General features: G+C 47.4%; 1 protein-coding gene across 23 annotated transcripts in view; it reads left to right on the top strand.

Moving 5' to 3' along the window:
- PLEKHA7 (pleckstrin homology domain containing A7) overlaps positions 1-27907 on the top strand; it is a 198509-nt gene that overhangs the window by 33769 nt on the left and 136833 nt on the right. The window contains exon 1 of one of the 23 annotated variants that reach the window (XM_070626512.1): positions 4108-4444. The exons of 21 other annotated variants lie outside the window; for them this stretch is intronic. The gene's annotated coding sequence lies outside the window, so the exon portion shown is untranslated. Of the gene's footprint in view, positions 1-4107; positions 4445-27907 lie in introns of those variants that run through there. One more of the 23 variants, XM_070626497.1, reaches the window with a different exon arrangement.

The following is a 27907-nucleotide window of genomic DNA, read 5'->3' as shown; positions in this document are numbered from 1 at the left end:
TCGCTGATCATAAAATAAATGAATGAATTAGAATCTCTGGAGTTGGGCCCCGGCAGTGTTTTCTTTAAGCTCCTGGTGATTTTAATGTCCAGCCAGGGTTGAGACCATGTGGTGAGACCATAAACGCCTTAGTTGTCTCTTTTATCCCAGGACTCAGCACCGTGCATGGCATTTAGGAGGGGCAGGGAGAGAAGCATCTCGCCTCACTCCCATGTTTCTTCCCGCTTCTGCTGTCAGGGTGAATGTGAGGCTGGTGTGAAGGTGGTTGATCTGGGAGTCCCTGCTGAGTCTGATGTCTGTATGCTGGTGGCCCTTTAACTGAGGTTCTAGCCCCCACATCTCCTCTTTACCTTGTGCAGACATGGTTGCTAATTTTGAACATTGCAGTTGATGGCTTTATGTGGCCTGAGCCCTTGCCCACTCAGAGGGAAGGGCTGGAAAGGACTGTCGGAGGGCTGATTTGGGGCGTGGTAAGCATCCGGAGGGATCAGAGGGAAACCATGACATTCCCTACAGATCCCTGGCATTTCAGGTCACAGGATGCTTTTAGAAATACGGGCTGACCCAGACATAACCAGCCTGTAGGGCAGACGACCCAGGAAGTCTTATTCCTATTGTATAGCTGGGGAAGCAGAGACGCTGAGAGGGTCTTTGATTCAGAGTTGAACCTCTCTTTTAACTACTAGTCCACTTTTTTTCCACAAAACCATTTAGGTCCGTGGAGTTGCTAGAGGCTTTGGGGTTTATGCCTCTTTGGGAAACTCTTTGTTTTATTATGCTAAGGTGTATGGTTACTGGCCACAAGGTTTCTAGTTTTTCAGGCATTTGTGAAAATTAGGTGCTGTGACAGCACATGTGTATGTGCACATTAATGCCTATTCATCAGAATGTTTGGAAAACAAGAAGGCAGGCAAGATTTTTTCTTTTTTTCCTGAGGAAGATTGGCCCTGAGCTAACATTTGTGCCAGTCTCCCTCTATTTGTGTGTGGGTCACCACCACAGCATGGCTGCCAATGAGTGGTGTAGGTGCGCGCCCAGGAACCGAACCTGGGCCACCAAAGTGGAACACGCCAAACTTAACCACTAGGCCACAGGACCAGCCCCATAAGATTTTAAAATATGTCTATATCTGCATTTTTCCTGGCTTCCAGAGAAACATTTTCAAAACCTGAAATATTGGACTGAACTTGGCTACCTCACTGGAACCTGAGTAGTAACAATAATAGTGGCTATGGAAGTAATAATAGCTTGCATTTATTGAGTGTCTTCTACAGTCCGGCACCCAGAACACCTAAGCTCAAAGGGCTGCTGAGGAGATGAACTATTTCTACGTTGGAAACCAAACCAAGCAAAAAACTCCTACTACTCACGCTAGTCATACAGTGAACTACTATGCATCTATTTAAAATGCGCTGTAAAATATTAACTAATGATGTGGAAAATGTTCCCTTTACCTTAGCAGATAAAGGAAAATTACGAAACAGGCTGGCATTGGGAGGTTCTCAGTGAATAAGTCCATATACGTACAGAGCAGCGCTCTCGCCCTCCTCATTTTATTGATAAGGAAATGCACTTTCCTGAAGGTCACAGAGAATCTTGAATCTGGGTCTTTTGTAAGAATCCAATGTTTTCCTCACTGTCCTCATCTGTTTCTGTCTATTAAAAAAATAGAGAGTAAGACATTCTGTAATCAAGGACTAGTTGCTGTGTTCAGAGCAAAAAAGACAAGTGAGGCAGGGAGCCCTTTTTGAGAACCATACTATTTTGTTTCCGTAGCTCTTTACAGTTGGTAAAGCACTTTAGAGCATATGTAACTTTTTCCTGATTTTACAAAGAATACATATTTATCATATGTTAGGAAAATAGAGAAAGGCCCAAAGAATGAAAAAATATTATAATCCCTCAGGGATGATCATGATTAGTGTTTTTTTCTTCCTGTTTTATCATCGCAAATATAAATTTTACAAACTTGGGATCATGTACGTATGGTTTTGATTCTTGCTTCATTCACTAATTTGTTGTAGACATTTCTCCGTATCGTTAATTATTCTTCTATACCTGATTTCCAATGGCTGTACAGTATCTGGTTTTTATGAGGGATCCCCAATTATTGGACGTTAGGTTGTTTCTGATTTTTTTTCATTATTATGAATGATGCTGTTTTAACACCCTTGTCTTTATGAACATCTGTGGTTGTTTCCTCGGGATAAATTCTTAGAAGAGTCGTTTGTGGGTCCCAGGATATCAGCCAAGGACAATGCACCCTCCATTTACATTTTTTCTTTTGATCCTTAAAATGACACCATGGAGCTGTTAGGGGAGGGAGTATTATCCCCATTGTACAGATGGGAAGCTGAGGTTTATAGAAGTTGCAGTTTGTTCAAGATAAGCTACTTTGGAATGAGAAAAGGAATTGCTTTAATCCAGTGAGCATGAGGGAATGGAGTAGGAGATGGGTTCAGATTCATCAGTTTTGTTGTTTTATTCAGACTTCCCAGAAATTCCCCTTTCCATAACTTCCACCAATGTCTTGGGTCTGCCCTCTGGCCCCACAAAGAACAAGTCTGCTTCCTTTAAGTATTTGAAGAGGCTCCCATGTGGCTGCAAGCATTCCTTTTTCTGAGTTAAATCATCCTTGTTCCCTCACGAAGCATGGTTTTTCGTTTATTCACTGTCTTTGGTACCGCTCTGGACATATTCCATTTTATCAGTATCCTCTTAAAGTGCGTATTGGTCAGCACTTCACTCTGGACATGACAGAAACCCAACTCAAACTACCTTAAACATAAAAGGAAATATAAAAGGAAATGGTCCCAGTAACTGGGAACTCCAAGGGTAGATCTGACCTGGCCTTGGCACTGTTGGACCCAGCGCTCAAAGGGCATCTTGAGGGCTTTGCTCTCTCTCCACCTTTCAATTCTGCTGACCCCTTTGTCAGGAAGAGAGAGGCTCACTCTCCCAGGATGTGTGTGTCACTTTGTAGAGAAGATTCTGGTTGGCCCTGCTTGGATCATGGGCTCATCCCTGAGGATGGAGCATGGTGGCTGACAGTCAGAGCCTGGCCGTGTGGGGAGGTATGGCTTTCTCCAGTGAAGGGATGTGTGTGAGCAGTGCTTGCCCGTTATACTGTGATATGTAGAATTGAACACTGTGTGCCGGGTGGTGTCATCATCTCTCTTTTTCTCAACCTTATACTTCCATTAATGCAGCCTAAAATCAAAATAGGTTCCCTATTAATGTGTAATCGTGTTCCATCGAGTGCAGCTGCTCAGCCTCTCCTTCCCCTCTTAGACCACTTTTCCTGAGAGATTTTGGACTCACATTTGGGTCTTTAAGCTTATCCCGATTAGATTTCGTATGGCTGTCCTGGGTGCAGAGAATCAGCCTCTTGAGATCCTTTAGCCCTAATTCTGTCAGCTGGCACACCGCTGTCGCATGATGGATGTGATTGACACTGAGTCGCAGGGAGGGGACAGATGAGGGAGTGAGATAGCTCCAGGCAGTGACCTGCATCAAAAGAGCCAGAATCTTCTCTCATCTCCCCCTATCCTCCCAAACCTTTACAATTTCCTTTTTGTGGCCCACGAGGTCAACCTCCTGGCTTCATGGTATTTCAGAGGTCACCAGGAAGGACATTAGGCAGCCTGCTTTTCTACTGAGGTCCCCAGCGGACTTAAGGTGAAGCAGGAAGGATCTAGGTTAGACCTTAAGCACTTCTTGGCAGGGGGCGGGTGGGGTATAGAGAGAGAGGTAGATCCATTTCCAGAGACTGTCAGGCACTAGCAGGTTCCCCAGAAGTCTGCGGTGGTGTAGGGTGGCAGGCAGGGCAGTGGAAGTCCCTAGGAGCCTTGTTGAGGTTGCAGGTCCATCGTGCCAGCCTCTGCATGCAGGCGTCTTGGTAGTGAGCTGGGAGGCCTGGGTGTGCCGGGTGGCTTTTGGCCTCCATTGCTCTATTGAAGACTCCAAGCTGTGTTTTTCAGCTGCAAAAACAGTTTTCTTCCTTTGCTACAAGAAACACAAAGCAGCCCTTCAGAGAGGGCGGGTGGGCGTGTGGCAGTTCTGGCAGTATGTGGCGCTAATCTGATGCAGCACAGGGTGAACCACCCCAGATGGCCTGGCAGAAGCCGAGTTGGACAGCAGCATCTGGAGGGACCCCTGGACAGTGAGAGGAGCCTTGCCCTGGAAAGCCCTGCGTCCACAGACGGTGGCCGGGAAGAAGCCTGGTGTAGGCACTGGCGCCCCTGTGAGTTGGGCAGGAATGAGACTGGAGAGTGGCCTTTTCCATGGCCCAGTGGGTCTCCTGGAGCCTCATGTGTGCTGTGCGTGTGTCCTTGTGTCCAGCTCTGAGTCTGGGAACAGTTTCCCTCACAGTTGCCTGAGGGGAGAGGGATGCAGGTCTCTCTGCTGATGAGCATTCGGGGTGCCTGAGGCCTCCTACTTCAAGGTAGGTTTGTCAAACTAGTCAATACTTTGGCAGCCTGTCCCTTTGACTTCCTTCTTTTCTTTCTTTCTTTTTTTTTTGGTGGTGAGGAAGATTGGCCCTGAGCTAAACATCTGTTGCCAATCTTCTTCTTTTTGCTTAGGAAGATTATCGCTGAGCTAACGTCTGTTCCAGTCTTCCTCTATTTTGTATGTGGGATGCCACCACAGCATGGCTTGATGAGTGGTGTGTAGGTCTGTGCCCAGGATCCGAACCCACAAACCCTAGGCTGCCAAAGCAGAGCTTGCAAACTTAACCACTACACCACAGGCCCGGCAGGGCCGACCCCGCTTTGACATCCAGATGATGTCCTGAGGGTAGAGCCAGTAGCTCTTTATTCCCTCTGCCTGCACCAGATCCCAGCTGGACTTTGGTTTTGGCTTGGGCTGAATGGGGTTCTGTCTGCTTGTCCTCTCTCTCTCCCTCCCCCCCTGCCTCCCTCCCCCACCTTCTCCCTCTTTCTCTCCTTCCTTCTCTGTATCACTTCTTTCCCCTCTCCTGCATGCCCTGAGCCCCCATTCCACCCCAGGGGGTTGATTAGGGAACAACTTACTCTTATTTGGATGAACCCTCGTTTCTGGGCAGTAGGTCCACAGAAGAGTCTAGAGTCCAAGGCTGAGGTTGGCTGGTGAGGAGTGGGGTGGAGGCAGCACGCTGTCTAGTCTCTGTGTAATAGAGGTGCTTCTGGGACCTGGAGGGCACAAGACATGGGCTTGTCTGGGGCTCATTCTGGGCTCTTGGCCTGTCACACCAGAGGAACCTAGTTTGGGGAGCACCTTTGCATTGGAGAAGGGAAGCTAGTGGAGGGAGGTGAGGCAAAAGTCACGGCTGGTGTGCTGCTCTCTCCTGGATTCAGGGTCCACTGGGGCCCTGGACTCCCTGGCAGGAGGTGACTTGTCCACTGTGGCTTGTAAGGAGGGCTCAGGAATGGCGGGCCTCGTGGTGTTAAGCAGAGCGGTTTTCTCCCTCCCCTTCCCCAGTCTGGTAGAGAGTCACCCTTGAGTGCCTCTTTAGCACTTGTCCTTGATCAGCGCTGCCCAGACCTCAGATACCCAGCCCAGGGTCAATTTGAATGGTCCAGATTTTCACTTATCTCTGCTATGGGAGAATAGAAGCCAGTTTGGGAAAATCTTTTGTGGAGGGAGGTGGGAGGGCGGTGCTAGTTGAGATTTGCCCTAATGAAATGTTCTCTGAGTTATTTTGGAGGTTGCTGGAGAAATTATATTTTAATGGGAATGTTCTTTTCTAAACTTTAACTAACAAAGCCACAGAAGTGTTTGGAGTTAATAATGTACCTGTTGAGTTGTTGAGCTGAAGTTTAACAGTCAATTTAAAAAACAAGGTAGGGAACTTAAAAAAATAGGACATCGAGAGCATGCGTGTCCTGGAATGATTTCAGTGTTTCTGCTGGAATAAGCGATTTTGCGCTGACTAGGAGGGTTTCAATGGCCTTGTTATGGTTGGTGGCCTTTCCAGGAGGCCCTGATGCCAGGCTCCCTGTCTCTGACAAGTGATTTACTGTGCAGCCCATTTGTAGGTGAACCAGGAAGCCGCTTCACCACTTTGTGAAGCCACAAAGCTGGGACTGCTCTTCCCACGGTGGGACAGCCCGGTGAAGGTGGCTGAGGCAGAAGAGGGAGCCCCAGATCGTGATGCAGGCAGATGCTCCAGGCACACAACAGCAGTAAAACCCTCATGGCCCAACGCGGGTGGGGCGACTGAAGGAATAAAGCAGGGAGTGGAGTTTCTGCTCTGGTATCTGAGATGACAAAGTCCTTCTGCAGAATTTTCTTTGGAAAAAAGAAGAGGTTGAAAAAAATCTCTCAATGGAAAATTTAGGGAAACTGAAACAAAGGCTCCTCTTGGATTCTGAGTGGTGTGTGTTACTGCAGGAGGTTGGTACCTTTTGTCGAGGCCCTGGATCTCAGTCAGGCCCTCTCCAGCTTAAGCTCCTAATTTCACTGTCACACCCTGCCTAGTGACTCCAGGTGGCCCCGTGCCTTGCTCGCTCTCTCTGGTGCCCTGGCAGGTTTGTGTGACACCTGGAGAGGAGCTTAGACTCATCTCTGGCTTGTACTTACGTTCCTCAAGGTGCCCCACACTTGTGGTTGCTCAGTGGATGTTTGTGGCACACATGGGGCAGTTATTACGACTGTGTGCACACAGGCCTCCCCCCGCCTCACTCTCCCAGCTCCATCTGGAGTTTTCCTTCTCTTGCCTCCTGTGTGTCCTCAGTCCTGTCTGTTTTCTTAGAAGACCTCGGATATGCCAGGCAGGCACCACAGTGGTGCTTCATGTCGGCTGTCTCATTTGCTCCCCACAGCCTCCCTATGAAGTAGGTGCTGATATTACAATTTGCCATTTAACAGATGAGAAAATCAAGGTCAAGAGAGATGACCTAATTTGCCACAGAAGTTAATGGGATACCATTGGTCACCCACAGGTATCTCTGATTCAGAGGCTAAGTGCTTTTCTTCTTCTTTTTTTTTTTTTTAAGCTGAGGAAGGTTCGCCCTGAGTTAACATCTGTTGTCAGTCTGCCCCTGTTTTGTATGTGGGTCGCTGCCACAGCATGGCCGCTGATGAGTGGTATAGGTCTGTGCCTGGGAACAGAACCCAGGCTGCTGAAGCGGAGCATGCCGAACTTAACCACTAGGCCATGGGGCCAGCCCCAGAAGCTGAGTTCTTAACTTTTAGGCTACCAAGCTCCCTTTTCTGGGCTTTGAGCTAGAGTAGAGTGGGTGTCTCATGGAGAAAAAATGCTGCCTGTCCATTCTCCCCTCCCCTCTGCTCCACAGCTGTCTCTCACTTCCCCCTAAAGGTGAGTTAACAGTAGAGAAGTGTCAGGCTCTGAGGGGCTGGTGGGTTTTGTGAGTTTATTCCCCCCTGTGTCATTATCATTGCCATTGGTACAATATATAAAAATCAGAAGGGAAAAACAGCGATAAAGAAGAGATTGGTCTAAGGTAAGGGTCTTCAAACTTTTTTGATTATATATATCCCATGAATAAATTAGCATGTACCCCAAAATATATATACTCATTTATAAATTATATACATAAGCTGCTGTGCTAATGTACCTATAAGATACACACACACCCCTTTAAAAGGATTATATCAAAATAAACGTGATAAACATGTTCTAATATTTTCTTCTTGAACTGCAGTGGGTCATCTTGAGCACCTCATAGTTGAGTGTGCCCCACTTTGGAGACCCCTATGTCCCCCTAGTTATCTGCTGAATGCTCTGCTTCTGCAGCCCAGCGACCTGTGAGAGAGGGCTCATCTGGCTGGACCCTCCATTTTTAGGCATTCTGACTTTCAGAAGCAGGCAGGCCCTGTCCTTCCAGCTTTCTGTTTTTTGCTTAGAGTTTTACCATATTGACTAGAAGCAAGGGTGAAACTCTCTTAGCTGGCTGCAGTCCTTTGCCGTTATTCCTGAGCCTCTCAGTTGATGTCAACACCTTCAGACATCCTAGGGTACAAGGGAAAGGCCATTTTCTGGGGCTTGGGTACCCAAGGATTGGTGAGGATTTAGAGAAATTGGAACTCTTGTGCATTGCTGGTCCAAATGTAAAATGGGGCAGCCACTGTGGAAAACAGTTTGGCAGTTTCTCAAAAATCTAAACAGAATTAACATATCCAGCAATTCTACTTCTAGGTATATACCCAAAGGGATTAAAAGCAGAGGCTCAAACAGATCCTTGTATACCAGTGTTCATTGCAGCATTATTCACAATAGCCAAAAGGTAGAAATAACCCAAGTGTCCATCAGCAGATAAATGGAAAAACAAAATATGGTATATACATACATACAATGGAATATTATTCAGCCATAAAAAGGAATGAAATTCTGATGCATGCTACAACGTAGCTGAACCTCGAAGACATTATGCTTCCAGACATAAAATGACAAATATTATCTGATTCCATGTATGTGGGGTCCCTAGAATAGATACATACAAATACGTAGAAGTAGAAAGATTAGAGGTTACCAGGGCCTGAGGGAGGGAAGGGAGGAATTGGGAGTTATTGCTAACTAATGATTATAGTTTTTCTGTTTAGGGTAGTGAAAAAGTTTTAGAAATAAATAATGGTGATGGTTGTAAAACATTGTGAATATAATAAAATAAGGCAAAAACCAAAAAAAAAAAAAAAAATCAAGGAGAGGAGGCTGGGGGCTGGGATGGAGGGATAGGCAGTTAATTCTTTTGTCCGAATGTGTTGCAACTGCTGATCAGATGCCAGGCTGTTCCTCTCCCTGTGGACACCCGTGCCGGGCATTAGGGATGCTAGAATGGGACACCTGTGGCCACACCCTGGCCATTCTGACTGGCTGTACCAATAGCTCTCCAGGCCCCCAGGGGAATGGTCATCAAGATTTAGGCCATGAAGTAAGGCCATTTGTCCCCCTTCTTGTCCCCTCTCCCCAGTCAGCTGATGACAGATCTGGTGCTGCAGCCCAGGGCCCTGTGACTGAGGACACACCTCTCTGGGTGCTCCATTGTCAGAGCTCTCTGATTTTCACAAGCAGGTAATGGTTTTTCTGAGAGTAGGAATCATGAAGTAGGGCAGACAGGTTTCTTTGGAGTTAAATTTAGGGCTCAGAATCCAGGGGTGGCTGAGAGAAGCTGTATTTAACTCCTACCCCACCACTGAAAAGAAAAAGAATGTCCTAAATTAAGCAAGGTACATGGAACCTGAAGATACCTCAACCAAAGTGGAACACGTACCTCTAAAAATAAATGATGTTCAAATCTGGAAAAACCAAATATGGCTGCTTGGTCAGGTGCTTGCTTCTCTGCTTTTCTGTTTTCGCCACCCCCCATCCCAGCACTGGAGCTGCACAGGGACGGTGTCACCCTCCTCCCAGAACACTGGACTGTGTACAAGGTCTCGCCTTTCATGATGTGTGGACCCTGGGGTGGGGAGTGGAGGCCTCTTGTTCTACAGATGGGGAGGTGGAAGCCAAGAGGGGACTTGGCAACTGTCCCCAGGGGCCACAGTGGCTGCCCCTGCTCCTCATTGCCCTCTCCCAAAATGTCTGTTCAGCCCTTGGTTTCTCCTGGGGAGAGGTACCTTTAACTCAGAAACCCCCTTAGTGCCACCTAGTTCCCAAGGCTCCAGGGGCAAGCCCCACTGCTGGGGCACTGTGATTTTTCTTGTTGCTCCTGGGCGCTGGGCAGACCGGGGAGCATGAGAGAGTCAGAAACACAGGTTCAAGCGAGCTGCCCAGGGGCCCGTCAAGGTGCCTCTTCCCACAGGCGGAACTTGAGTTTGCGGGAGAGGAGACTTATGGTTGTTTTAGGGAGTGATTTCCTTTCCAGGAAAGATGCTGGGGCAGAGGTGGGTGAGGAGGGTCCTCAGCACCTCCCCCAGGGGTCCTGCAGATCCTACCCTGGGGAAAGTGGCAGCTGGGATGCCCCTTCAGGCGTGGCCAGGGGCGGGTGCGGGGCTGAGGGCCTCTTTTCTGGGCCAGTTCTCCGGTTGCCTGCGCCGTAACTGTAAACTCTCCGGAGCTCTTGGCCGCTGGTTGGGAGCCGAGGGAGCGTCAGTGCCTTTGAGGGACAGGGCAGGTGTGAGGAGCAGGTGGTCTTCCCAGTGAGACCTGTCTCTGAGGGGCCACGTGGAGCCAGGCGTCTGGACCACTTGAAGAGCTGGGGCCGCTCCGTGCCCTTCCCAGCTGAGGTGCTAAGATTCTGCCGTGTCTTCTGGAGCCTCCGTCGTCCTGGTGAGGGGCAGAGAAACCAGCTCGCGGTGGGGCCGGTTTGGAGACCTAACTCGGGACACTTTGCTCAATGACCTGATTTTTCTAAAACTTGAGGGCTTTGTGTTTGGGGTTTGGAAAAAACTGTAGCTAGGAAGGAGGAATGTATTTCAGAGAATCAGGCTCTTCAGCCGAGAGCCCCAAGGGCACAGCCGGCACTGGGCTTCCTGGAGGGGGCAAGGGGGAGCTGCTGGCTGGGTCTGTTCTTGGGGAGGACGGGCTGGAGATGGCGGGGGTGAGGGGACGACTGCGGTGATGAAAGGAAGCCAGAAGTTTGAGGACAACCTTGGGTTCGAGGAGTTGGTGGTAACTGGAGTGAGAGCTTCTTCCCTGCCCTGGGCCAGCCGCCTCTGTGCCTCAATGTCCTCCTCTGTATGTTGGGGTGACATTCCCTCATGGCGGTGTTCCTGCTCTGAGGCATTGGGAGGCCTCGGCCGTGGGCTGTAGCTGTTACACAGTCGTTGTTGTCGATATTTATTATTTAAGCACCTCTCCTGTGGCTGAGCAGGGCCTGTGGGGCAGAGTATCACCTTGGGCCGCGGGTCCCCTTTCTCCACTGGACACTTTGTTCTCCTGTTTGTCCTTAGCACCTACTGCCTGCGGGGACCCAGATGCTTCCCCCTGGTTAGTCACGGAGGCCGAGGAGCCTGGAATCCCCAGGGAGACTCTCCCCACGCGTGTGCTCCTGTAGCCCTTGTTTCTGCCCCTGCGGGTGTGCATGTCCCCTCTCCTCCTGCCCTCCCTGGGGACTGGGCTGATCCTCACTCTCCTGGTGCCTGGCGCCCAGGTCTCAGGAAACATTTGAGTGAATCCAGGGGGGAGTTTGGAATCTAGATCTTTAGCGGCTTCTCGTCTCATTCCTGTTTCCTGGCCCAGCTCAGGCCCTGGGTGCCCATGCCTTCCACTCTGGATGCCGAATGCTTGGGGGCTGAGCTGGCTTCTCCAGGGCTGGGGGCACTTGAGGCTGTGATGGCTGCAGGAGCAGAGGGGCTGCCTGTGGCTGGAGACCGGACAAAAGGGAACAGGAGTCAGCGTCCAGAAGTGAAGGTGCCACAGGGACTGAAAGGACGTTTGGCCTAAGGTGGACAGAGAAGCCAGTTCACAGGAAGGGGTATGGTTGGAGCCATGGGAGAGTGTGAGGGGAGCGTGTGTGTGCATGTGCTCGGCCTGGGTGGGAGAGTGGAGGGCTGGGGTGCGCACTGCACAGGAGTCGGGGCCATCCCTCATCTTCTGGTCATCAGTGGATCCTTTGGGGCGGTAGGTTTCAGCTCTAAAAATCCACCCATGTCGCCTGGGCTCCTTCCCCTGGGTGAGCCCCATACGGAGGTGCAGGACTCCCTGGCCTCTGAGGGAACCCTCAGCCTCCTCCACCCGGGAGCCACGTTTTATGGGAGAGCTGGAGCCAGGAACCACACACTGATAAAGCAGTGTTTTCATTCTCGGGGGCGTTAATTAACACAGATTAGATTTCAACTGAGTGGGCCTTTTGTTGCAGGAGCCTTCTGATCAAGGTAGTTTAATACCACTGAGGCCGCACTGAACCAGTTCAGGTTCATTACTCTGGTCTGTTACCATCCCAAGTATTCAGCCCTGATGTTATTACTTATGGCCCCACTGGGTCCCGTTCTTCAAACTTGATTTGACTACTGGCCTGACCTCTCCCTCAGACATTACCCTTGTAGGGTGCTGAGCCCAGGAAAACGTAACCCAAGCATGTAGGCACGTTTTCTTGGCTCTCTGAATTTTATTAAACATTTACCAACATGTTTTCTTCAGTTTGCTGAGGTAATCTGGCACAAACAAGATGAGCTTTAAATGTTCTTTCCAGTTGTCATGTTTATTAATAATTCCTTCAGTTCCCACGGCATGGAGAGAGACTGGAAATGAATTGGACGGTGGTGGTAGGCAAGCCAGGCTGAAAGGAGAGAGTGCCGTGGCTGGTGGCTGGTCACCAAGTGCAAAGACGGGGAGATTCTGGGCTTGGGCAGAGGTGTGGCCCCACGCCCCTCCCAGCCGTGATACTTCCTTGCTGCAGGGGGCGCTGCTGGGGCTTCTAGTTGTGGAGTCTTCACGCTTCTGTTTCCTGTCAGTTTCTTTCTTTCTGTTTACATCTGCTCTGTAATTGAGGAATTAGCAAAGAAGAAAACAAGTCACCCGTAATCCCACTACCCCAAGATAATGCTAGCTAAGATCTTAGCATATTTCCTTCTAGGTTTTGGGGGGGCATTTAAAAATATTATTGAGGTCTTACTCTCTCTGTGTATAAGTCTGTATATCTTGCACTTGTGGAATAGTTGTTTTTTTATTACAGAAATACAGTAATGCATATTTGATTGTAGATAATTTGGAAAATACAGAGGAAAACATAGAGGAAAAGTGAAAATTACACTGACGATTCCTCCATTCAGAGATACTGTTTGCATGCATCCATTGCCAGGCTTTTTTTCTCTAGCATGTACACACTTTCTCACCACGGGTTGGAATTCATCCTTTTTTCCCCTTTTTACTTAAAATACCCCATAAATATGTGTCATGACAAAGGAAGTTTTCCTTTGAGACATGATTTTTAAAAAATAATTTATTTACGTGAAATCTGTGTAACAAAATTAACCATGCACAGTGACTAACTCAGTAGCATCTGGTGCATTCACAGTTTTGTGCAACTAGCCCCTCTGTCTAGTCCCGAAGGAGGACTTCTGACCCACTGAGCAGTTTCTCCCCATTTCCCCCAGCCTCTGGCCACTGACTAAGCTGCATCTGTCTCTATAGGTTTGTCTATTCTGGATATTTCTTGTAAATGCAATCTTACCTGAAACATGATTTTTAGGGGCTGCATGGTATGCTTTTATTGATCTATTTGAACAGGCCCTGGGTCTTCAGGGTAAGGTCCTACCGTCAAGAGCTGGGATTCTGTCATATGGATATATCAGAATTTATCTAAGTAATCCCTTGGTTTTGGACGCGAGGTGTCCAAATGCCTGTAAGTAATAATATATTGAACATCTTTGTGCCTAAACTTCGTTTCTGTATTTCAGATTAGCGAGGACACATATTCTTGACTATCCCATTAATTTAGTTTGAAAGTGGTTATGAAGTAAACTCTTTCTTTCTTTTTTTGGTTGAATGAAGGCTCTTGCCTCTAATCTTTGGGCTCCCTGTTGCTTTTTTGACAGTGTTATCTCTTCCATCAAAGCAATTCCGTAGCGAAGGTGACTAATGCTGCCTCAAACCATGCAAGGTGATAATATTTCACATTGCTTAGGAAAGTAGCACTTATAAAAACCTGCCACTTCTGTTGGGACCACCTGGGCTGTTTTTGCTGAATCTTTCTGTTCCTCAAGGGCAGCATAACTTTTGCAGAGGCTGGTTAAACTGCTTTAGATTGAGTTGACGGGGCTGGCCAGTGCTTGTGGAACTTGTAACTGCCAGAAACCTCAGGTAAAAGTGATTTACTGCTTCCTGTCTTTCTTTCAGGTGCCGGAAGTGCCAGAATAAGGCTGGCTGTGAGATGCCATGTGTAGACAGATTGTAGATCAAGGCACAGCCACGAGCAGACTTTCTGGAGAGACTTCAGACCTCTTGCAGAATCTGAGATGGGCAGGGTATTCTTTTATCCCTGTCGCAGACCTGGATTAGGCCTTATGAAAATATGAACTGCCTTTGACTCTTCACGTGGCCTTATGAGCATGGGATCACTGAAGAGTTGTCAGCTGGTTCTGTGGAGGGAGAGAGAGAGGGAGCCGCAGAACCAGCTCATGGGAGGAACACTGAAGTGAGGTCTAGTCTTCACTGTGCCATTAATTAGCTGTATGACTTTGGGCAAGGCGCTCCTCCACTCTAGGAATCAGGTTGTCTGTACTTTAGCGGGGTATTGACTTGCCCTGGGGTTAGTGTCCCCTTCAGAATTGCACTTGCCAGCCCGTCATTGATGACTCTTCCCTTCAAGCTTAGCACAGTGCCTGGGACAGAGTGAGTGTTCAGCATGGACGTGTGTGGGCACACATTTGCACACACACATACACACTCCCCTGAGCTGCTCCATTGTGGTGATAGAATGTGCCTGTTGGCCTGTTTGCCTGGTTCCTATGGAAGGTTTCCAAAAAGAACATCTTTCTACAGTCTGGATCACTAGGTATGATCCTCCCCCACCCTGCTTTCTAGGCGGCTGTGCATGGTGTCTACAATCTCCCTGTTCAGATGACTGGGCCTCTAACCAGGCCCCAGTCATTTTAGATCCCTTGTGTGGGCTCACTAAGCCTGTCCTCATTTTACTTAATTGAGGACAGTCCTTAAAATGCCATCCTTCCCACCTCCTTCTAGAGCTTTCTGGAGCTAGTCTTTACTGTCCTTTATGGACTTTATGGACTGCTGGCTCGTGTTTGACACGGCCTGGAGAAAAAAAATTAGAACTCCATCTAGATGAGTAATTTTATTTAAGCTTCATTGATTCTGAACTTAAGTGTGCACATTTTCTCCTTTGTTAGTCTGTAAGCAACTGACTTATTCAATTGATTCAAACACTAACTGAACCTATACTGTGTACCCGGCACTATACTAGATGCTAGGGAATCAAAGGTGAGCTAATCCTGGTCCCTCAAGATGCCCCAGTCCAGTGGGGACAAGCGGATACATACACAACTGTAATGTGACATGTGTCCTCTTGAGGATTTGTGTTGAATGCAACAGGAACACAACGTGGGGAGCAATCCATTTCATGGGATAGCCTCAACAGGAAGCAACATTTGAACTGGACCTTGAAGGACGGGTAGGAACTTGCCATATGGATGGGTAGGGGAAGAGTATGCTGAGAAAAACCTTTCATTCCATTCATTTATCATTCATTCATTCATTTATTCATTCATTCATTCAGCAGGTCTCTCCGGTAAGCCTGCCATAGTCTAGGCCCCATGGTGTGTTGGGAGTTTAGATTTTCTTGTTTGTATTCTCTAGGGTGCCCAGCATAGTGCTTTGTATACAGTGGTTGGGAAATATTTGAGTAAATTTTAAAAATCCATCTGATAAGGGAAGTGAAAATCCTTCTGACATTTGCAGAAACTGACTTTCAAGTGAAACAATGTATATGAAAATAAAGCATGAGGCAACTGTAAGGGATGTAGTTAATATTTAACTCTCTAGGCCCCGTGGCCGAGTGGTTGAGTTCGCGCGGTCTGTTTCAGCCACCCAGGGTTTTGCCGGTTTGAATCCTGGGTGCGGACATGGTGTTGCTTGTCGGGCCATGCTGAGGCGGCATCCCACATGCCACAACTAGAAGGACCCACTACTAAAACTATATAGCTATGTACCAGGGGGCTTTGGGAGAAAAAGGAAAAATGAAATCTTTAAAAAAAAAAATTTTAACTCTCTTGCTAACTGTTTTTATTTTGTTCTCTTCCCAAGAAATTTATTTAGAGGGCTTCTGTGACCTTTCAAATAACTAAAGCATCCTAAATTGCTAGTTTTTTGTTCTGTGCTCTGATAAGAGAACATTTATGGTGCTGTTTTAATTTTTATTTCATGATTTTTTATCATTGTTTAGCAAAATATATAGGGCCAGAAATCCTGCCATCTGTTTTGTGGAGTTTCTTTGTCTTTGGGTTAAGTTTGCTACTTACCTGGTGAAGCCTTGAACTTCCTTTTTGTCTCCTTGGTTCAGTTTAGCTTCCTGTGGGTCTGAGGGGTCAGTTTCTGAACTTCATGGCAGTTTCTGTTTGGTGAGTCAACTTTCTAACCATGATAAAGGCCATATTATTCTCTTATAAACCTGATGCAGTTTGTCACATTCCCGTCTTGCCAGTTTCTTGAGGGGGAAGGGAAAGAAAAACATGAGCACACTCTCAATCTGCTTTGCATTTTCCTGCAGAGTAAATAATAGACTTTTCATTTATTTGAACAACAAAAGTAAAATAAAATAAAATAAACAAAAACATCATTCAATCAACCAGGTAAAGTTACCTTTAGCAGGTAGCTTAAGTTGTGCCCTTAAATGCAGTAAGTACTATTTATTCAAACATTAAAAGTCAATTAGTAAAGGGCTCTGATGTAAACTTTGTCCGTGTAAGTTCTTCTGTCTATTTCGGTGCAAAAATATGTAGAACACAAAATGAAATCTTATATTTCAAACTATTCTGAAAATCCCTGGTTCTTACCATTTGGTCTAATTTATTTAATTTTTAAATTGGGATTGTGTACATAATTGTTCTTATTTGGTGTTTTTTTGTACAAAATCTTAGAACTTTAAGGCTTTTTATAGATTACTGTCACTCTAGCACTCAAGAAAGAACTTTCTTATAACTTTCTTTGATTTCTTCATACTCATTTATTCTTAAGCATTCATTTTGTCAATCAACCAACACAAGGCAATTAGCTGATTACTGTGAAGAAGACCAAGGTTTAAGACTGACTGTGAGAATGTACAACGCAGTGGGATCGAGCGGGGTCATTTCCATGCCTCTACATATGCCGTTCCCTCTGCCTGGAGTGTCCTTTCCTGTCCCCTCTTGTGCATGTGGCAGCTTAATCCCTAGTCTTTAAGGCGCAGCTGAAACCTCCATGAAGCTTTCCCTGACCTCCTCTTTGTCTAGGGCAGGGGATCCCGACCTTGGGCTGTAGATTCCTTGAGAGTAACCTCAGAATTATTGCAGTGGATCAGCAAATTCATATGGATACTAAACGCTATCTGTAGACTGCACAAACAATATGTTATAAGTCAAAATTAGGATTTTACAAATATGTGTAGATGCCAGTGTGAAAAATGAAATAAAAATTCATTTATCTTCATTTAATTAGTTAAAAAGCCTTATTGATTACATAGTAGCTCTTTGTCCTTTTGTATTTTTAAAGTCAGCAAATATACTGAAAAATGTAACCATTATGACGGAGGTCTATGAATTTTTTAAAGTTAAAAATCACTATTCTTACTTGTTTTAGTTAGAATTATGTTTAGTTGCAAATGATAGAAAACCTGACATAATAGTGACTTAAACAGATTTATTTCTATTTCACACAAAAGTCTGGAGGTAGTCATCCCAGAGCTGTTAGGTTGGCCTCAGAAAGCCTTTTGGGACCCAAGCACTCTAATTTTGCTGCTCTGCCATCCCTAGCACGTGGCTTTCATCTCAAAGTTCAGTATGGCTGCTTGAGCTCCAGCCATCATGCCTGTATCCCAGGCAAGAGGGGTTAGGATCACCTCCCTTCTCTACTTCCCTCCCCAAACACACAGAATTGTGCCTCTAGGAATACTTCCCAGAAGTCCCACCTGAGCCTTCTACATACATCACATTTATCAGGACTTCTTCACATGGCCATTCATAGTTGCATGGAAATGTCTTTTACACGGGTTACAGTGTGCCCAGCTAAAATTCAGTGGTTCTGTTGTTGAGGAGAACAGATCTTGGTGGAACTGCATGTGTTCTACTTTCGGTCAGGCATTAGCCCTCAGCAGTGTAGAGGGCTAGTCAAGATCACAGTCCAGGTGCTGTGTGACATCTCACAGCTTCCCTGCCTTGTCTGGGCCTTAGTTTCCTCTGCAGTCATACTTGCTTTGTCTCTTGGGGTGGAAATTGGAGATAAATGGAAGCGCAGACATGTTACTACTCAGATACGGTTGAGTACTGTAGACACATCTTTATTGGCACATTGTCATCCCGCCTGTCCCTTCTGAGCCCCCAGCTGTATTCCTCTCTAAAACCTGCAGCCGTGGACCAACTCTTCCAGAAGCATTCTCCAGTGAACACTGACCAGTTACCAACCGAGGAATGTCTCTGACCTTCTCCTTTGCTATATGTTTTTGTATTGCCTTTCATTTTTTTATTTTAACTTGCTCAGCTTACTTAGATGATGCCATGACGCAGTGGATGACAGCCTGGGTGCTAGAGCTGGGCTGCGTGAATTCGTGTGTGGGTTCTGTGACTTGTCTCCAGGTCTCGATTTCTGCGTTGTACAGATACTTTCATTAAAAAGTATTTACTTCGAAAGGTAAAGATTAAGTGAGACAATCCAGACAAATCCCTTAACCTGGAGCCTGTGGCATATTAAGTGCTCAATAAAATGCACCACTGTTATTGTTGTCTTCCCCCTCTTTCTTCATCCTCATCTCTCCCTCTAGACTGAACACGCCCAGTGGAGGCGTTCTCAGCCATCCCCACTCACTCCACGGACACTGACTACACACCTTCCCGTGCGGAGTCGGGGCGGCTGGAGTGAAGCTGCACCCGGGCGCTGGTGCCCGCACCCCACCGCAGCTAGTGACCTCGGGCAGGAGACTTCATGCTTCTGAGCTTCGATTGCTCATCTTTGCATGTGGATGGTGCCCGACTTCATAAGGTCATGAGCATTCAATGAGATAATACAGATAAATTCTTTGCATAGTGCCTGGCATGTAGCAAGCACTCAGTGAACGTTATTTAAAATACGAATAAAAGGATGCTGGGGACATAAATAAGTCTGGTTCCCTGCCCTCAGGGAGCTCACAGTTTGAGGGGGAGGCAGATGTGTAGTGGATGGTTTCTACTCAGTGTGGTGATGCCAGGATGGAAGGACTGTGAGTGTTGTGGGAGCGCAGAGGAGGGCATAGCCGGGGAGATGTGAGCAGGGAGGTGGAGTGAGGGCTGGGGTGGGCGGGGGGTACTTGATCTGGGGCTTAAAGGCCTGGGAGTTAGGGGGAGCACCCGAGTCAGGGAAGGATGTGGGAGAGGTGTTCCCTGCAGCATGGCCGTGTGCACATTGGGCTGGAGGTGTGGAAGCCTCAGGCTGAGGGAATGGTGAGGTGGTGTGTGTGGCTGAGGGTCGGTGTGGAGGCTAAGCTACCTGGGCGTCCGTGATGGCAGGTCAGGCTGTAAAGGTACTTGAGCACTGGATTGGGCCTCATGGACCACGCTTCATAGTTGGGACTTTCTTCTGTATCCAGCAAAAGTTTTCCTTTTTGGAAAAAAAAAAAAAATCGATCTGATCTTCCTGAAGGAGAGGAAAGTAGGGCCTCTCTCCTTCGTGGATCTGCACAGCCTTCCTGATTCCCTGATGGCCTGGAGGAGTTGCTCCTCACGCCCCTTTCTGTCCGGCTCCCCGAAACATCAGGGGACAGCTTTGTGCCAGGAAGAACTGGATCCCTGGAGTCTTCTCCGGAGTGGGCGTCTCTCCTCATCCTTGGTGTGGGAGCTCTTCTTCCATTCCTTTGAGGGCTACTCTGCCTTAACCTGAGATGTCACCTATAGTGGTGGTCATGGCTGTCACATTGGTTCTCCACTGTCTCAACTCACAGATGCTAGGGTGTGGCCTATCGCAAAGGGGAAACCCTTCTCAGCTCCTGGAAGATCATTGCCAGCTCCCTGCTCTCCCTCCCTTCTCCGTGGCCCTCCTCTGCCTCCACTCACTCGCTCACTCACTCTAACCATTTGCTGACTGGTTTTCACCCTCCGCTCTCTGAGATCTGCTGGATTCCTGCTCACCACATCGAAAGGCTATTGTCACGCCTAATTCTCTGCACTCTTTGTAGAGCTTGACTTAACTGGCCAGTCTCTCTTTCTCAAAACCTCATCTTGGGGGTTGTTCTGGTCTCTCGCTTCTCTTCGACCCTCTTATCTTCAGTTTGGTTTCTCTCCCTCTGAATTTCTATGGCTCATGATCTCCGCACTTCGATGCTGCATTTGCTGCTTTCTTTCTTTTACTTTGGTGATTTGTATTCATGTCTTTTCACTCCTGTGCTAGACTCTCAGGGCAAGATCTGACCCTTGATTCTCCTCTTTATTCCCCCAAGAGCCTAGTACAGGCATCCAGTGGGCAGTCTGACATTGAGACAAATGAATGAATGAACAAACAGTTTGGGGGATTTGTTTTTTTTTTTTTTTTTGAGGAAGATTAGCCCTGAGCTAACTACTTCCAGTCCTCCTCTTTTTGCTGAGGAAGCCTGGTCCTGAGCTAACATCCGTGCCCGTCTTCCTCTACTTTATATGTGGGACACCTACCACAGCATGGCGTGCCAAGCAGTGCCATGTCCGCACCCGGCATCCAAACCAGCGAACCCTGGGCAGCTGAGAAGCAGAACGTGCGCACTTAACCACTGCGCCACCGGGCCGGCCCCCATGGGCAATTTGTTATAAGTTTACTGCTTAGTGGTGTTTCTCACAGTGTTTTCCGTTGACTGTCTGCATCAGATTCACGTGTGTATGATGGGTTGCTTGTTAAAAATGCAGGTTTCAGGGCCCTATCAGATTTATTGCACCAGAAATCTCTGGGAGTGTGGCTCTGGAGTCTGCATTTTTACCAAGCACAGTCCCTCTCCCCTTCCTGGGCAATTTTATTTACATTGAAATTTGAGAACTCCTGGGTTAGACAGTGAGCCAATGTTATAAATGCGTTTCAGCTGCTGAGCATCACATGTCTTCCAGATGAGGCCTGGGGGGTGAGCAGGATCCCTGTCCAACCCTTCCCGCCTGCATGGGAGATGGGGCTAGGGGACGGCATCGCTTTTGTGAAGTGGTGAATGGCAGGGGAGCTCAAAGGAGGAGGGGGTTACACTGAAATGGTTGGACAGATAAGGCTTCCTAGGTAGAGATGGGGGAGGGTAAAGAGAGAGGGAGTTGAGGGGCTTTGTGGGAGGAGGAACCAATATGAGCAAGGCCTGGAGGTGAGAAACTCAGAGTGTGGGAATGACAAGGGGTCTGGGTTGGCTGCATGGAAATACATGAGCTGAAGCAGAAGACAGACTCAGGTCAGGAGGGCTGGAACGCCATGTGAGGAGTGGTGGCTTCCTGCCCTCAACATGCTACCCAGGAAGCTGGAGTATGGGCATCTGTGTGGACCTGTCACCTGCAGGGCCTGCTCTTCTCTCTCTGTGTTAGGATGTCCCTGGGGACCAGGAGAGTTGGTCGAGGGCTTCATGGAGGCGGCTTTGGGAAACCTGGAGCTCATGATCAAGTCCTTCTAAAAGACTTCCTTCCTGTTTGATATGAGAAATTATCTTCTAGTTTCGAGTGCCTGTGCCTTTTTTTTTTTTTTTTTAAATCTTCTCCAGCTCCTGTGAACTTCCTGGAGAGGCTGGTGTGTGTGTATGTCTCTCCTTCATCCTGCTTCACAGCTTACCCGGCCATCTGTATAAGTGTATGAGTGTATGAGTGTATGTGTGTGTTTATGTGTGTTTGTGTGTGTATGTATGTGTGAACACGTGTATTTATGCAGATACTGCCTTACCTGTCCTCCTTTCTTCTCATTGCTATGACTGCTGTCACCTTCCTGGTGCAAGGGAAATGGAGGGCAAGGCAATGCAGGACATTCTGATACGTCCAGATGTGTTTTTACAACCCACTAGTCGAGAAAACAGTAGCCCATTCTGTGGTGACCACAGGGCCTTAAAAATGCTACAGCTCCCCAGGCACTGTGTTCTTCACAAGCTCCCAGGGGAGCTCCGGATGCTGATGGAGCTGCATGTGGGAACCATCAGCCCAGATAACCCAGTCACTTTGCTCTTCCACGCAGGGATTAGGGGCCTGCGAATGCTGGGATGCAGGTTTTTAAACTTGAGAATGACTCCTTCCTCCACTTTGATCAGCAGAGAGAAAATAGTTTACAGAGCAGAGAGGAGGCTGAGGGAACGTCCCCCCAGGTCTTCTCTGTGTGGTGGGCGTGTGTTGCCAGCGTCTGAGTCTAACAGAATGCTCATTAAGACCCACAGCAAGTTGGGGCCTGTCAGTAATGAGTACTCTTCGCTGTGTTCTACAGAAATTTACTTCAAAACCTGATTTGCCTTCAAATAAACTGATTTGCTATTCTAATTAGGTGCTGAAGTTGGGCTTTGTGGGCAGGTCTGTGGTACCCTCTGTGCCTCCCGATTCTGTGAACCTCTTGGGATACACTTGAAGTGAAATTCTTTGAACACATCAAAAAAATCAACACAAAAATCCCAGTGATTCCCAAACCCGAAAGCTATTCACTGTTGAATTTCAGAGTTCCTGTCGCCCCTCACTTTAAGGTTACTGTCATCCCGTCTTGTGATATGAAGTGAGGAAGGAGGGTTTCACACTTTAAGGCGGGGGGGGTCCCAGGGCTGGGGGCTCTGGCAGGTGTCCAGTCCTCTTCAGGGCTGGTTATCCGGAGCCTGGACTGGGAGAAGGCACTGGGAGAAAACCTGGAAGCCTCAGCCTCTGCTGACTGGACTCTGGCTCGCATGGGTGCCGGACCCCCGTCTGACTTTTCCCACCTTTAGGGCTCCAGCAGTGGAGGGCGGGTGGTCCCCACAGTAGAAGTGCCCTGATGGGGAGAGTGTGGGTTGTGCCACCATTGGTGCCTGCTGCCCCCGTGAGGAGGACTCTGGAAAGTGAGCAGCTTCCCTGTGGTGGAGGCTCGGGTTTCCCGTAAATGAGGAGGCCGAGGAAACCAGAGTGGAAGGAATCTGGCTGGTTCCTGTCTGTGGCTCCGTCATGAGCAGACTGGGATGGCACGGTAGGGTATGTTTTTTCCCTTAAGAACAAAACCAAAAGCACCAGTGACCTAAATGGGAGAGCAAAGCAGTGATGTCCTCTGAGGCCAGAGAGTGAACGTATGAGGCTTTGTAGGACTTTTGTCCCTAGAGATGTCCCTCCTGGGCCCATGTTCCGGCTTTTCCTAGGTCCAGATCCCTGATTCCTTTGAAACTGCCTTTTCATGCGGCCTTTGCTGCATTCCAGCACTGTGCCTTCTTCCCTTCAGATCTGCTATCTGTAGGGCCTCCCAACTCCCCCCTGCCCCCACCATGTTCCGTCACCTCCAGAGAGTGCCAGGTACTCCTGGACCAAAGTTTTATCCTGTCTCCTGCTTAGAAACCTTATGGAGCATCCATTTATTCACCTGATAAAGTCCTGTGGTCTAGATCTTCCTTCCCTCCTGTCAGGCTTGTATCCATCCGTCCATCCTACACTTATCAGATACTACAGGGCTTTGTGAAGTTCCTGGATACAGAGATACATATGAGGGAAAGACCTACAATCCTTAAGGAACTCTCAGGCTGGTGAGAAGGCAGACAGCAGTCACGTACAGGGGCGGGAGGAGGGGCATCTGTGTAATGGTGGGCCGAATCTGTTAATGGCCATCCAGTGTTTGTAAGAGCAGAACACACTAGATATTGGAAAGAAACCCAGTGATTTTTAGTATTAGGAGGAATAGTGATAATGAAGCTTTTGCATTATACAGACCTACTTCAAATTAAACTTGATTAAAAGTATTAACTCTTTTGAGCCTCAGCTTTCTCATCTGTAAATTGGCTAAGGCACAATATAGTACCAACCTCATAGGGTTGTTAAGGATTGAATGAGATAAGGCGTATTTGTAGAACATGGTAACCGTTTAATAAATGCTGGCTACTGCAATTATTTTCAAGGTCAGAGAAGAAATTTTCTCCAGGATCCTTGGAGGGAAGTCACTGAAAATGCAGAGAAAAACATCTCCAACAATTTGCTCAGCGTGAATTCAACAAGTCTTGTAAACCTGTCTGTTGTGACGTACCTCCACATACGTGAAAGGAGTAACTCCAACAGTTGAGTTCAGTGAAAGAAATCTACTGGATGGAGAGAAACACCCTGTTTTGTCAAATGTGGGGTTTGCACACTGGATTTTTTTAAAGGAGAGGCATTTTAAAACTTGCAAGGTGGTTTGGTGAAGTCATTCCCAAAGAGAGGCAACATCAGAATCACCTGGGAAATGTCTTTAAAAATACAGGTCCTGGGGTTCTGCCTTTCTCCGCCCTCCCCTAAAGCTGCTCCGGAAGTCTGTGTTTTAAGTAAGTGCCAGGCAGTTCTGCTTTGGGGCTCAGTTAGGGAACCCAGGACAGAACTCAGGACTCTGAGGCCCAGCCCTGGGCTTTGTTTCTCCTGGCGCCGCCTCCCTTTACCTGGGTGACCTGCTGGTCACTCAGGCTCTCAGAGCCCCAGGGTTGTCAGGCGTGGGTATCTGATGAGTATGTGCACTTCTATGTGGGCTCCATAAATGGAAGGGATTATCATTCCTATTCATTCATTATTATAATCCCTTCTTCCCAGTCCCACTCCTTCCCTTAATGATTTAATCAGAGTTACCACTGCACAGCATTTATCTTTTAAGCTGGCACTTGATTCTGATAGGATTTAACATTGTAAAATAAGGAGCAAGAGCCTGTGCTTTGGCCTAACAGCAAATTCTTTGCTGTTAAAAAGTGTCTGGTGCTGAGCTCTGGTCTGTCTGCACACTTTCCTGTATCAGGTGAGGGGGAGCCCGTGCCAGCCATTTGTGATCAGGACTTGAAGGCTTGAGGTCTGCGCTGTCCTAAAAGATGTCGCCACGAGCCACATGCGGCTACTGAGCCGAATCGAGATGTGCTGTGAATTTGAAATAGCTCCCAGATTTAGAAGACTTGATGCTAAAAAAGAAAGTAAAATATATCCACGATAATGTTTATACCGACTACATGTTAAAAATGATATTTTAGAAGTAGTGAGTTAAAGTGTACATTTAAGATTAATTTCACCATTTTCTTTTCACCCTTTTTAATGGGGCTACTAGAAAGTTTAATATCGCGCATACGCATGGCTCACATCCTGTTTCATCAGGCAGTGCTGCTTTGGGTTTTAAGTCAATCTTGGGGGCCACTTCGAAGTTTACAGTGTTTACTTTGCAAATTCAAAAAGTGGGTTTTACCTCTGAAATGGACATCCAGGACAGTTCCTCTGAATCATCTCACTGACCTTGAACGTTTTCAGTACTGTTTATTGTCACTGGTGCTTTTTTTGAAGTGGGAATTTCATGAAATTCAGTCTGAAGGGCATTTGTGGCTTATCTACTATTTTAAAGAGAGCCTTCTAACATCTCCAGGAGGGGCAGGAAGAAAGCCTAAGTGGAGAGATTGCTTTGCTCAGATTGGATTTTTATTGCAGAGCTGCAAAGCTCAGAAGACAGCAGTTTACAGTGGACACTGCAATTCATTTTTTAACTCTGGGCTTGGGGTTGAAACTGCTGTGAAATAGCAGTGAAAGCACCGCTTACCCTTTTTCCTGATCATTTTTGGCCTCCCTCACTTTCCACTTTCTCCCTCCCTTCCCCTGATGTTGTTTCGTGATGATTACCGTGTGTGAGGCCCAGCTGGGCACTCACATGGCGAGGTTGAGAAAAGCAGATTTTGCTCCTAAGCAATGGCCAAGTTGGAGTGGGCACTGCTCACCGAATTTCTCTCCAGATGGCAGCATTCCTGGGAATTCTGAGCAGTTTCTCCATCTCTAAAGTGGGAATGCTAAAGCTCTTGTGTTTACCTAACAGTGGGATTATGAGAAATAAAAAGGCAGGGCATCAGGGGTGCACAAATAGTTGATAGTATAAGCCCAGCTGAAGATCAAGGTCGCCTGCCTTTAACTACTTCTGTGGCAAACAGTCTCTCTTCTATCAGCCTCATGTCTCTCTCCTGTTATAAACTAAGGGAATTGAATGGTTCGAGACAGTTAAAAAGACACAAAGTCCAACCCCAGATGAAATTCCGTTTCTGCTACCTACTGGGTGTGTGACCTTGGGAAACTTACTTGACCTTTCTGTGTCTCAGTTTCCTCATCTGTAATATGGAGATAATAGAACCTGTTGGAGGTTAATCAAGCTAATACCTGTAAGGTCCTTAGAACAGTGCCTGGAAGACGGTAAACAGTGTGGATATTGGATTGATTCAATCCGTGGTATGTTTTGAGTGCCTCTTACATGCCAGGTGCTGTGGTAGCCCTGGGCACAGCCGTGAACAAAACAGTACAAGTCCCTTTAAGAAAGTTACTTTTAGTAGAAGAATTCAAGGTATATTTATTCATTATAATTATCAGAGTATGTCACTGCCACAGGGGCCTCCATACACAGGACTACTTTATTTTATTTATCGGGTTTCATCGCTAGCCCACCTACTTCTTCACTGTGTGATCTTGGGCAAGTTACATGAACTCTCTGAGGCTTCATTTCCTCAGGTACAAAGAAGTTAGCAGATAATATCTTGCTCAAAGGAGAGCGCGGGCATTAAATATTGTATTAACTGAGATAATGCCCATAAAGCTCTTAGCATAGTAAGTGTCCTGTAAATGTTAGCTATTATTGCTTTTGCTTCTAGTTCTAGAGATTCTGGAAGTCGGTGGTTCTGTATTAATAAAGTCCCCCAGGCTGGTGGAAGGGGAAATCGAATCCTGTTCTCCTGTAGTGCCCTCTCGATGGGCGAGGTTGTTCCTGAGGGCCGTGGAAGCCATCTTCCTTTTCAGAGAAAAACAGTGGAGAACTAGACTTGAATGGAGTTGCCCCAAGATGGAATGGGTTTCTTTGAGAGGTAGTGAGTCCCTCATCATTGGGGGGGTGTCCAAGCAGGACCACTAGTCAGCAGGGATGTTGCAAAGCGATAGACCTTGGGTTTGTGGTTCTGAAGATCGCTTCCAGCTCTGAGATTATGGAGCCTTTGTTCAGACGTCAACATTTGACCCAACTGCGTAAGGACGGCCTAGGGAAGGGCACCCATTTCTTTGTTTTTTTTTTAAAGATTGGCACCTGTGCTAACATCTGTTCCCAATCCATTTTTTTTCTTCTCCCCATAAGCCCCCCAGTATATAGTTGTATATTCTAGTTGCAGGTCCTTCTGGCTCTGCCATGTGGGACTCCGCCTCAGCATGGCCCAATGAGTGGTGCTAGGTCCACACTCAGGATCTGAACCAGGGAAACCCTGGGCTGCCAAAGCGGAGCACAGGAACTTAACCACTTGGCCACGGGGCCGGCCCCAGGCCACCCATTTCTAAAGGGCAACTGGGGACCTGAGAGGCTTGCTGCCCCACCCAGCCAGGCAGGGTGCTCACTTGGACATTGCCTCTCATGTGTCTCTTCTCCTAAGTGTAGTAATTTCCTGGAGGCGGGCACTGGGCTTGAGTTGGAGAGAGGCATGTCACTCCTTCACCACACGTTTATCCAAAGAGTGGAGGGGAGCTGGGTCTTGGTGCCACACTCATCCTTGAACTCCATTCTCTGGGGATGGACTAGATTGAACTGACTTCAAAGCCGAGTGGCTAATGGAGGAGCATGCCTGTGTCTGCACCACTCGGCCAGCCCTGGGGAGGCACAGCCAGCTTTTAATTTGGGTCTCAATCATTCCTCCAGCTTCCTTTGCCACCCTGGACTTGCCTACAAGAAGTGAAAAAGCAAAAGGACTGTGTTTGCTGGATTCATTTGCTCTTTTTTGAAAAAAAGGTAATTATCTTAAAAACGACGATGACAACAGTTATTGGTTACGTCAGGCAGTTTATTTGCTTTTAAAGAGCCATTTCCTGAGTACCTCCTGGTACAAAGCACCTGCTGGCCACCGGAGGGCGGAAGAGAAAAGATGTGATACCTTCATCCCTTTTCCCAAAGTAGCCCAGTTCTTCCCTTCCTTCAAAGTGCCTACTGTGTGCCAGACACTGTGCTAGGGCCTGGAGATATAGAGCTGAGAAGAAGACACAAGTGGTCCTTTTCCTCCTGAAAGGTATAGTGCAACAGGGGAGATGGGCATTGAGTGAGAAATTTTAAGGTGCTGATTGATTGTGAAGGAGGAGATAGACCCACATGGACACTCTGAATGGCAGCTCCTCCCTACCCTTCTTGCCCCAGCCCCCAGTGGCCCTGGCTTTAGTTTGGCAAACCAGGCACTGTTGTCTGATCTCCTGGTTTCTGACTCACTTCCTG

Source organism: Equus przewalskii, chromosome 6, assembly GCF_037783145.1.
Source record: "Equus przewalskii isolate Varuska chromosome 6, EquPr2, whole genome shotgun sequence".
In the NCBI taxonomy this organism is placed as follows: domain Eukaryota; kingdom Metazoa; phylum Chordata; class Mammalia; order Perissodactyla; family Equidae; genus Equus; species Equus przewalskii.
The sequence above is the reverse complement of the archived record's forward strand: the minus strand, read 5'-3'. Positions and strand labels throughout refer to the sequence as shown.